The sequence below is a fragment of the Notothenia coriiceps genome, unplaced genomic scaffold, assembly GCF_000735185.1.
Source record: "Notothenia coriiceps isolate Sejong01 unplaced genomic scaffold, NC01 NC01_scaffold00010597, whole genome shotgun sequence".
NCBI classification, from domain to species: Eukaryota; Metazoa; Chordata; class Actinopteri; order Perciformes; family Nototheniidae; genus Notothenia; species Notothenia coriiceps.
In genome coordinates, this window is record NW_011343298.1 from 178,656 (window position 1) to 189,093 (window position 10,438).

Here is a 10,438-nt window from a genome sequence, read left to right on the forward strand (position 1 = left end):
CCCCCCTCCTTCGTCTGATAGGGTGAAAGGTATCTGCTGCTCCCCGGGACAGAGGAGACCTCATTTTTACATGTGAACGGCTGTGAACACCGCTGAATGACACACTACAAAGGTTGGATGTGCCGCTGCCCTTTCTCTCTTAAATGGTACGTTGGCATTTAGCTTCACACGTGTCAGCGGAACACACATCTCTCAAGAATTTGCACCCAAAATGTGTGGAAGTGTGTGTGCCCACATCAACACAGAGGATTTGTTCCCAGAGAGAGGAAATAAGTGTGCGTGTGTGTGCGAACCTAAAGTCAGAGAGAGAGAGGTGATGATAAGACAGAGAGGAGCAGATACACATGCACATTACATTTCACAGAAAGACAATTTACATTTTGAGTCCATATTATGTTAATTTTGAGTGGCCTCTTCAGATAATTCTATTACACAGATAGTTCTACCATGTCGTCCAGGGCAGAAACATCATTTCACCCTGGAACACACACCTTGCTGACGAGCTCCGCAACATGAAGGAAAACAAGGGCTAAAGGCAGGTGGGTGTGTATCTGGTGTTGTGTTGGGGAAGGGATGTGTGTTCACGGAGGCTTGCAAAGAGCGACTTATCTAAACGAATTGTGATCCACTGAAATGGTTTATCGGTTTCTCTTTCAATACAGGATATGCTGCGAGAGAGTGCAGTACACAGTAATACAGCTTCTAGGAAAGCATATCGCTGCTGCAATCCCACGAGCAACCAAACTGCTGTTATTCCCTGTCATTCTGCCACAATTCTCCACTGGCTCGGCACTGCAGGCCTGGAAGATATAGCCTCGGATGTCGACTATTATCGGGAAATATTTGCTTTCCACTGTGTCTAGAGAGCAAACAGGAATCCAACCTAGAATTTATTGTGCGATCAATTCTAAAAACATGCATTTTCAAAAAGAAAGAAGGGGCAAAGCGACAGGATTTTGGTAACGGTAACATTCTGGTTTCCTTATGTAGTCAAAGCAGTATTGGCCAAACACTTCGAGTAGACATTGGTTAATCCGTGTGGAGAGCATGGCAGGTAAAATACAACCTGGTAACTAATTGTCAACTATCGTCTAAGGATTTGTTTTCTTATTATTGACCTGAATATCAATTCTTCACTGGCTTCATGTTACGTTTGGGTTAGATGACGCGTCTCGTCTTCATTTTTACATCTAAAATTGGACTTTTATCAATGGCCAATGCAAGGATTATTAATTATTGGCCATTCAACCTTTGGTCCAAACCATTACTTCAGGGACCTCTTCCTGGAACCAAGTGCAGCCAGTATTCGGCTCAAGTAAAAAAGATAGTCCATCCTAATTGGGCTTACAAACATAAACAGTGACACGGGTGGGTATGCGGGAAGCTATTTTAGGTCAGATTTGGCTGCTGTAAAAAATAAATGTGAGTGACGGCTGATGGTATAGTCAATGAGATATTTTTTTTTAATCCAGGTGTGCTGTAAACCAAATTCTTAACAACTATTTATTTAGTATAGATTAGTTCTAATAAAAACTTCTTAAAAGTGATATGTGGTTTATCCTCAATCAGCTGTCCAAAACATCTCCAGGATTCAAATAGCTTGAACACTGGACTTACTTGAGGTTAACACCCTTCAAAACCCATTGATTTGCTCTCTCAAACATGAAAAGCTAGACTGTCCCATGTTAATATGCCGCCCGACATGATTCCAATCATTTACAAGGACCAAGGACCTTATATAGAAAAAATAGGGATCATATCCACTTTGTTATAGGTTTTTTTATGATTATCTTTTTGTTATCTTTCTCATTTGTTTCTTCCCCTTCTTGGAAATATACCTTTCAGGCACTCTATTAACTGTTATGTTTCGTCTTGCTGAAAATGAGTCCAAACACTTCACGTTTCTCTGTGGCCTGTCAGAGGCCACTTCCTCTGGCCTCTCCATCTCTCTGAGCAAGTAGGGATCATTAATGAAGTGGCCTTCTCATGGATATTGACTAGCCTGTCAGCTGGCCTGCCACACTCACTAATAGGACCCATTGGTCTTGGCTTAAGACCTGACAAAGAGGAGGCTGAAAAGGAGGAAAATGAGTGAACATGTTCCTTCACCTCAAGATGGGTTTTGGCTTTAGCCTTCAACCAGCAAAGTTGGAGTCTGGGCTACATGCAGCCAAGGTTTCTCCTCAGTCAACTTCCTACACTTGCTAAGTGAGAGGTGAAAATGTTGCTTTATAATGCCACATCTGCTAGTAGAATGTATGCAAAGCCACAGTGGGTGTTTTAGGAATGTAGAAAGCCAAGAGAGCTCATTAAAATAGAAGTGATGGTAAAATGGCACTCTTTAGAGCCCCAGGGTTTTTTAGGACTTTTTGTGAATTTTAGTAACTATATGTGACATTTTATTATGAATAAATGGCCATGTTTCACTGGTTGATATAACGGGGGGTTATGTATTGTAACCCTAGTTCTATAAGCACAGGCAGAGCCCTCTACTGGACTCTATGGGTACTACTCTCATCAATGATACGAGAGTGTTCACACACTGAAGTTGTATAAACGTAGCCGGCCAATCAGGGCGAGCCTACCTGAATGCATATAAGGCAGCTACACCTCCTGACTGTCATCCTACACCCTCTTCAGCGAGCGGCATAGGAAAGACAGGGCCCCTAGGTAGAGTGCTTCGCCTGTGCTTATAGAACAAGGGTTACAATACGTAACCCCCCCATCTCACACAGGCTCCGCCGTCTACTGGACTCTATGGGTATAGTGGGTGGAGCCCCTGCCACCGTCAAGCTGTATAACCTTCGACCTGGAAGAACTCCTTAGGTTCTTGGGAAAAGAGGAGGGGTTCGGTCTGAGTGTCGCCCTGCTACGGTCACCACAAACCAGAAGGCAACTCGGGTGCACCGATAGAGCGGTCAGCTCGCATAATCTCTTGGCAGAAGTCAAAGCAAGCAGCAAAGCTGTTTCTTTTTGCTTCTCTCTCTGTCAATGATAGCGCCTAGGAGAGCTCCATAGGCTCAAACGGTTCCGTAACCAAAGCCTCGGGCACCAATGGCAGTTCCCATTGCGGGGTGGAGACATGCACCACTGGGCGCTGTCTCCTGATCCCCTGCAAAAAACGCTTCATAAGCGGTTTGCTAAAGACTGGTCTGCCGCCAAATCCCGCATGACAGGACGAGATGGCTGCTGCATACACCTTGACTGTGGCATGAGCAAGCCCCGTGTCCATCAGTAGCTATAGCCAGGATAGAATAGAGCCCAATGTACCGGACAGAGGCTCTGGACGAGTGGTACTCAACCTTGTCCTAATCAGGAGCCACATTGACGAAAAAATATTTTTGCAAGAGCCACAATCCAAAAACGCTCCTTTCCTCCCTGAAACCTTTATGCATTTGAGAATATGGATAATAGTAATATGTTACTTAAGAATGAAAAGCATAATGTACAGTGCAATAACTGTGATTTCTTATTTTCACTGCAACCACAAAACACACAAAACACACTGTACATTATGCTTTTCATTCTTAAGTAACATATTACTATTATCCATNCTCAGTTCCGGGGGCGCTGTCTCAGGAAGCGGGTGCATTAGGGGCGTTACCCACTCTGAGCAAACCTCTCCAGGCTTGGCCCCTGAGAGGGAATGGCTGAGAAGGGGTGGACTGCCTGACAAAGTTATACAGACTATCCAGGCAGCAAGAGAGGGATCCACCACAACCTGTTACAGGAAGAAGTGACTGGGATTCCTACAGTTACTGGAACTGGTACAGCCGGGCGATTGGTTAACAAACCATCGACCTGAGGGAAGCATACTTTCATGTCGAAATTGCTAGAAAGCCAAAACACAGGAAGTATTTGCGTTTTGCCTTCCAGGGGATAGCCTACGAGTACAACAGACTACCGTTCGGCTACTCCCTGTCCCCACGCACGTTCAGCAAATGTGTGGCCACAGCGCTTCAGCCGATTCGCGGCCATGGCATGAGGGTTTTATTTTATCTCAACAACCTCGTAGTCATGGCCAGGTCCAGGGAATGGGCAGATGTTCCACACAGCCCAATTGATCTTACACCTAACCAAGTTGGGAATTTGCAGTCAATTGGAAGAAGAGCAGTCCCATACCTCACCAGCAGGTGGGGTATCTGGGGATTTTGCTCAATGCCGCCCCCATCGAGCGAGGGGTATGCCCCCATCGCGAGCGAGGTGTAAGCCCCATCGAGAAGGAGGGCAGGCTACGTGCCACTCTGTCAGAGGAAAGACAGACGTGGTGCGAGGAAGGGAGTCTAGAGCCTCTGCCCGGTACATTGGGCTCNTGCCCAACTTTACAGCAGAAATACACGTTTACATCGTGGTTAAAAAAAACACATTCTCTGTATAGTTAGATTCACCCTTCATGACTTTACCGGCCACACCATCCCCAAAGCTCACAAACAGCTGTTCAGTGCGCCTAATGGAAGCTGTGCGCCCTACATAACATGCCAGCGCACAAACCGGGCAGAGGAGGTGCAATTTAGCCTCCCTGTCCCCAGTATGGGGTGGAAGACTAAAGCCGTCTAACTGTATAGCCCTCGACCTGAACGAACTCCTTAGGTTCTTGGGAACATAGGAGGGGTTCGGTCTGAGTATCGCCCCGCTACGGTCACCCGAATCAAAAGGCAACTCGGGTGCACCGACAGAGCGGTCAGCTCGCACACTCTCTTAGCCGAAGTCAAGGGAAGCAGCAAAGCTGTTTTCAATGATAGTGCCTTCAGAGCCTCAAACACTAACGGCAGATCCAATTGCGGGGTGGAGACATGCACCACTGGGCGCTGTCTCCTGACCCCCTGCAAAAGACGTGCCATAAGCGGTTGGCTAACGGTTGGTATGGGACTGCTCTTCTTCCAATTGACCGCAAACCCCCAACTTGGTTAGGTGTAAGATCAATTGGGCTGTGTGGAACATCTGCCCATTCCCTGGACCTGGCCATGACTACGAGGTCGTTGAGATAAAATAAAACCCTCATGCCATGGCCGCGAAGCGGCTGAAGCGCTGTGGCCACACATTTGCTGAACGTGCGTGGGGACAGGGCCCACCTGCTGCTTCCTTTACTGGAGTTACAGGGGGCGGCGAGTGTGGGACAGTGTTCTCTCCTCTGAGGATGAGCAAGAAGCAGCATACGGCCAAGCTGCGACTTCTCCTCATCCATGTGACCAAGGAAATCGATCCAAAGAGCCCTTCCGTAGACACGGGGGCTCCCAGGAGATCATCACGGTCTTTTTTTGGAAAGTGCCACGTGGCTTGATCCCACTGTGGCCAGGGACTTCACACGGCAAGCAGCGGCGGCCACACCGTGGACCAGGATATTAATTTGGCCGATGCTGCGGCCAAATAATCGCTCTGATCCGGTGAGGTGGGGGCATCTTGCGGAAGAGCAATCAGCAAGACGCCCAACACACCCGTGTTATTTGCAGCCGCCCTCTCACGCGGCAGCGGGGCAGAGGTTCTCCGCCCAGCCTGCTGAATGTGCCTCGGCCATATCCTGGTCCCCCAAACACTCGAAGCAGAGGTGGTGGGGATCGGCACCCACTATTAAGCCAGGGCACGAAGGACAGGCCCGGGTCTCGAGAAGTGGCGACTCCATGAAGGTATGATAACTTCTTTCTTCTTCTTTCAAACGTTTTACTTTTCTCTGTCAGGTGTTGTCCTGCTCGCTGAAGAGAAAAGGATGACAGTCAGCAAGTGTAGCTGCCTTATATGCGCGCGCATTCAGGTAGGCTCACCCTGATTGGCCGGCTACGTTTATACAACTTCAGTGTGTGAACGCTCGCGTATCATTGATGAGAGTAGTACCCATAGAGTAGAGCGCGGAGCCTGTGTGAGATAGAACATCACAAAGTAAATTAAACACAATATAGAAGTTTGTCTATATGGCCAAGTATGTAGTAAATATGCCCATATTTAACATGCCCTGTGGCCTGGGAAAGAATGTGACCGAACAGATTGCCTCTTCTTGACAGTACTCTCTGAGCGAGCACGTTATCTTGTTGAGCCGTGAATTAGAAACCCAGAATGAAGCTCTTTAGTCACAGTAGTGCATTGTGTTGCCATTTAATTGTTTCCTTAATTCTTATTATTGGTGAGCCAGAATACCGTCCAGAGCTATTTGGAGGTGGTTCTTTAACCCACCCAGCTACTAAACATGTGTGTAGTCTTGCCAGGCCATTTACTCATGCTGACTATGAAAAAAGGCCAACAATTGTTGATAGTATTTATTAAAAATTAACAATATTATTAAGTAGCGCTTGGCCACCGAGTCTTCTGCTGAGGGAATCAAATGCTTCTCTTTCTGCTTAAGTCTTTTTAGTGATGCTACATGTCATGATATATTGATATATATAGCTTAACGTTACTGTTCTAATATAATATACTGCCATATTTAAATGAATGACACTGTGTAAATGACTGAATATTTATCTCTTTCCCCGTAAAAAAGACAAGCACATACATGTACAGAGACTACAATACAGAACCATGAATAATCAATCACCTTCTTATATTTGATCAAGGCAATCCTTACAGTATATGATAGTGAGATGGGACTGGAGTATTCACAGTGGCCCCTTAATCAGAGGGAATCACACACACTCAGCTCCTCTAACTCCCTCATCTCAGACAAGCTCCCACTTTGATAGATCAAACATAAACAGGCCTTGATCAATGGATAACTAATCATAAAAACCCCGCCGCTTCAAGACCGGGCCTGCTACGACAGATTTTCCAAGTGTAAAATGCTCATGATCATTCGGGCCCAGTGATTTAGTGATGCTGGAGCAATTACTGTGAAGCCAGCCTCATCATCAGAGCGATAACCGGAGTCTCAGCAGGGCGTCACTTACTGAGGAGCGTACTGAGGAGAGGAGCAGAGCCGTCAGGATTCTGCTCGGTCAGAGACACTACAATGTAAAGACCTCTCTTTCTTTAATGAAAAATTATCAAAAATGATTGTTCGAGTGAAAGAGGTCAGAATGATGAAGCTTGTGATGAACTGTTCAGATCGAATAAAGTCTGAATAAAGTTGGGACTTCCAGCAGTGCTGACTCAAAGAAACTCTCTGGTCTTCATAGAGAACCGCAGTGACGCGTCATAAAACCCGGAAGTAAGTTAGCACTTCTAGCACTTCCGGTTCCTTCGTCAAAAAGCAATGCATTTTCTCCATAGGGTTTTGGAAAATAGCTCGAAATAAGGTCTGTGGTTGACACAAATTTAAGAGATAAATCACGTTTTGTTCTACGACATTGTCGTAGAACAAAACGTGATTTATCTCTTAAATTTGTGTCAACCACAGACCTTATTTCGAGCTATTTTCCAAAACCCTATGGAGAAAATGCATTGCTTNGGATTCAAGGATTATGTTGTCGATGACGCTAATAAGAAGAGAACAGCGGTATGCAGGGTCTGCAGCATAAAGATCAGTGACAGGACCACCACAACATCCAACTTCATTCGTCACTACAAAAAACCCCACAGAGAAAGGTGCGTGCATGTGTTGTGTTAGCTAGAAAGCTAACGTTAAGTTTAAGCTACGTTAGACTTGGTTTCAAATCGATTAAGCATTAAGAGAAGACAAAACGGGGTAAATGAACACTAGAACCGCCAAGAGATTCATTTTGACTAACCTTGATACTGACGGGCTGTCAGGGAGAGAGAGAGAGAGAGAGGAAAAGAGATGCCTCGTTTATTTCCCCTGTGTTATTATCAGAAGTTACTGTAAACTTTTGAATAATGTAGTTCACCTACTTTTAGTAGTTTGTTTAAATGTTTTAATTGTGTTGTTTTTGTTTGTAGAAGTGCATCATTCCTTGATTTATTGTAAAATGAATCTGAACTTTTTGATCTGTTATGATGATAAACTGAAGCAATTTCTAAATTAAACCAATTAAGTGAGTTTTAAATCGTCCTACTTAGTTTATAATGAAATTATGAAGAGGAACAAATGAAATGGTTTAAAATGATATCTATGTAGGTGCTGACGCTGTTGGCGGTTCTAGTGTTAACAGAAATTTAAATTAAATACGTGTAATGGCAAATGCCATATATGATTTTCTTACCTGGAATTCTGCCTTTTTGAACAGACTTTTTGATTGAGTCCTAGCTATATTGTCTGCAGTTCTAGGGTTAATATGAATCTAATATGATTGTCATCGGACTAAATTAGATTTCAAATGATTAACTATGTATGCAATGAAGATCATAGTGTGGGTTGAATCCATTTTCATAACCACTGTCTTTTAACCGATTTAAATGCGGAAACTGGGCTTATTCATCAGAATTTTGTATGACTTGACTTGCTTGACCTGAGCAATGACTTGACTTGACTTGCTTGACTCTCACCACAGTGACTTTGGACTTGCCTGATACTTGTAGGTCAAGACTTGAGACTTGGTCATGACTTGCACATGTAGGACTTACTCCCACCTCTGAAGATACATTCATAACAAACGTAAAGTGAGAGAAAATGTGTTTCTAGAAGATATGTAGAAAATAAACGTATTTGAGATACGTTCATAACAAACATAACGTGGGAGAAAATATGTTTGTTGCTAAACGTAATTGAGATTGCAGTTTCTGTGGGAACGTAATTTTTAGGAGACAGAGTTGGATTTTTCATCCAATCACAGAGCTTGTTGACTTACTACAATGTTTGTTGCAAAGTGGACAGGCATCGTCACAACAATAGCTGGGGATTGTGGGTAGTGCAGTCTCTTTGGCGCTCCACATTTCAGAGAAAACAAGTTGTTTCTCAGAATTGAAGGGGAAAAACACAAAAGCATTGTACACAATTTAAACCTATCAATGTCGTTTAATTAACAAAGGTAATCTGGTGTTTTTGAGTTGATGAGTAGTGGATATATCACTGTCAAATCAATCGACAGTAAGGAGAATACTTACTTCCGGGTGTACAATTCTCCGTTATCCAATGGGAATGGACGCTCACATTGCCTTTAAGAGCTGCCGACATAAACGGGTGCGGTGCTTCCCTGAGCGTCAAATACTGCCGCCGATGGGAATACATTGCAATCAGTTGAAAGCTCTTTGTGTCCGTTTATGAAGCTAAAGGAGCCTCGGTGCGTCCCAACTGCACGCCACGGTCACCCTGACCAAGCGTCGCTCCTGGACGTTTAGGGAGTGAGAGTGTGTTGCCAAAAACATATTTTTTAAGAATAGCAAATATAACTTGTGAAGGCCACTGTAGCTCCGCTTCGTCTGAGGAAACAAGCTGTTTGAGTGGTGAGGACTCTCTGGGAGAAGTGGTGCTGTAAAAAGAAGCTGGGGATGGACCACAGCTCCACCTCACTGATTAGTGTCTGAAGCAGCTAAAATGAAAACACAAACATTTCAATTGACTTTTCCAGGGTGTGTCCTAGCGACCGCACCCCCCTACGTTCAACCCACTTTTCAGCTTCTTAATCTGTTTTAAGGTCATTCAGATTTGGCGCACAACATTTTCTCCTTTTTTTGTATTAAGTCCCACAAAGAGTTCACCTGGAAGTCTCCAAGTTCCAGAAGAAAGTACAGTTTTTTCACATTAATACTGACAAAGAGTAAGCAGCTAGAGAACATAAGCTGAAGTAAAATAAACTGTTTTTTACTTTAAGGCTTTCAACTGGGCCATGTTCTTGTATTCATATTGTGTTTTCTTACATTATTTAAATATATGTAACACTTCTTAACTCCAGAGAGCTGTTTAGACCAGGAGAAAGTATTCATGACCACTTTGTTAAAAAAGCTTTTGTTGTGAAAAACACTTTGTGGTCATTTCCATAAACCTTTAATTTCTTTCTGCTCCAAATTATGGCTAAGGTGCTGTGGTACTTAAATACTATTATCTTCAAAACGGTGTTGTTCTTTTTCTGTGCACTAGTGACTTCTCCAAAAGAAGATTCTAAAAACACTTTTTTTGTTGTTTAAAGTTTTCGGTTTTGTTTATTCAAATTAAAGATATGAATAAGGCTTTTCAAATCAACAGAGGAGGAGCTCAAATAATGGTGCTATTATCCATGCAAGCCACTTCGCCACTTTGGCAACAACAAGACATACCATACTTTAGCTTCTTCCTGTCACCTTTTCGTTACATTTTCTATGCTGCACATCTCTTAACATAATAAAAAGGAATAGTGAAACGTTTTTTGCTGGATTTACATTAACAGCTCAGAAAAATCAAGATACAAATGAGTCAGCATCAGCAGAAACTCCTGCAAATGCTACATAGACTTTGAAAAAGCAACATACAGTACCAAGCATATTTCAACTATGACCAACGCATAATGAGGTAAGAATGGAAGCAAGTTTGAATAGTCAAAGAACGTGTCATTTGTTGAGTTGTTTTCTACAGAAGTTGTAGTTTTATAAAGAGTTTAAGTAGTCATGTTTATAATAAACTCAAATGAAGATTTCATTT

The 10,438-nt window shown here is 43.6% G+C and overlaps 1 long non-coding RNA gene across 1 annotated transcript in view; it reads right to left on the reverse strand.

Moving 5' to 3' along the window:
* LOC104946109 (uncharacterized) overlaps positions 1-5,261 on the reverse strand; it is a 36,030-nt gene extending 30,769 nt beyond the window's left edge. The window contains exon 1 of the long non-coding RNA XR_798405.1: positions 5,119-5,261. This is a non-coding gene — a long non-coding RNA (uncharacterized lncRNA). The remainder of the gene's footprint in view (positions 1-5,118) is intronic.
* Between the last annotated feature and the right edge of the window lie 5,177 nt (positions 5,262-10,438).